The 1,739-nt window shown below is 34.2% G+C and overlaps 1 pseudogene across 1 annotated transcript; it reads right to left on the minus strand.

Annotated features, from left to right (window-relative positions):
• Positions 1–634: 634 nt before the first annotated feature.
• Positions 635–1,226, minus strand: LOC307100181 (mitochondrial inner membrane protease subunit 1-like; annotated as a pseudogene). The gene has a single exon. The product of its transcript is annotated as a mitochondrial inner membrane protease subunit 1-like (transcript).
• Positions 1,227–1,739: the final 513 nt, after the last annotated feature.

The raw sequence follows: 1,739 nt of genomic DNA on the forward strand, positions 1-1,739 counted from the left end.
AGTATTCAGTTCATAGTAGCTGAGAGCTTAGGGCAAGGCATCTAGTTATATGCAAACTATTGCCAGGTTTTAACTGTGCGTAATGCTTTTAGTCAGCTAAGCTTTACCAAAGTGTGTTTTCCCCATTGCGTGTTCAAAGATATGTCATGTGACAACATTCTCTTGATTTTATTTTTTTCACCTTAGGCTGAAACACATCATGTTTTTCTAGTCGTTAATAGCTATTTTATAGCTGAAGTCATCCTCCCATGATGCATGCCAATTGCATGAATGCAGTTCTGCCAGCACATAAATCCCTACCCATCCCTGCACCATGTGGAGGTTCAAACAGTTCATGACATGATACATTGCTATTCATCTTATCCTCTTATGTAGTAAAGCCCATAGTCTCTGAATAAAGTGTTTTTATTCTGTCCATAGTTATGTCTTTAAGAATATGTATTTTTTTAAATTTAGAAGATCTATTTTGGATTACTTTTATCCATACATTTTTAATTACTTGTTCTTTACATTTAATAGTTCAAAACAACTAAAACTGAATAGCAAATAATTTATTAATAAATACATGGTTGCAGTGGCAATAATAAATTCACGAGAAAGAAGACAATAATCAAAGCAAAAGGATAAATACTTACTAATCATCATAAAATCTGTGGCCATTAGGGCTATCATGTAGAAATCCAGAATCACTCAGAGGCCAGATCTTAAAGAAAATATGTCCTCTTAATAGTCCATATGGAATAGATCCATAGTACCTAAAATTCTGTCAATTATCACGTTTTAACCACACATGATTCATTGGCACATAAGTCTGGCTTTTAAAGAAATCAGATGGATATTGGTCAGGATAGATCTCCTTTCAAATTTATTACATACTCTTTTACAAACATTTGATTTTGGATCACTGAGGCTTTTTGCAATTATAATATCACCTCCTTGGATACCATAAAAATGTTGACTAAGATTTTTTGCAAAGACAATATCTGAATATTGAATTGTAGGCTCCACTGATGGTCAGAACACACGACAATACCATCAACATACATACTCAAAAGCACAATGATTTATACAGCCACACTGAACAATATAGTTAACCAATCAAAAGTTTTTTCCCCAGAATACCAGGAAGCATATGTCTGTGTGAACTCTGCCACCATTGGCCTTAGGTCTGTTCTACGATACATTAATTTTTTTATGGTAGTTGTAGGCATTCCAGGAAAAATCATGTCTCAAAGCATATATGGATGATCCATGGTTTCACAATTCCTAGGTCCCGCAGAAGTCCTGAGAATATGTATTTTTAATGGTGTTTTTCTTTAGAAGCATTTTAGTTACCCAAAATGATCTCACTTAATTTATGAACTGAGAGCCCAATAGATTGTTATGTAGAATTTATGAGCTCTTTGCTGACTTTTTATTTGAATGAAGATGACTGCACCAGTCTAGTCAATTTTCAAAGAGAGGCACCACCTTAATTGTTTATTCAACAACCTATTATGTCCCACATAGTTGGCTGAGCAATGAAGATACAGCAATAAATAAGACAAGGTCCTTGCAATCAGTGAACTTACATATTTGTGGAGAAAGAAGACATATGCTCCCTTAAATGAAGCATTGAGCCCATTGCTTTCCAAACAGAAAAAGTTGTAATACCTTTAATGCTATGAATATAGAATTTCTTTTCAGTGTACCCAAAGAGAGGTGATGAGCCTTATATTTTCACAGCTAATTGGTAGCAT

The sequence above is a fragment of the Cnephaeus nilssonii genome (genome assembly GCF_951640355.1).
Source record: "Cnephaeus nilssonii genome assembly, chromosome: 5".
NCBI lineage: Eukaryota > Metazoa > Chordata > Mammalia > Chiroptera > Vespertilionidae > Cnephaeus > Cnephaeus nilssonii.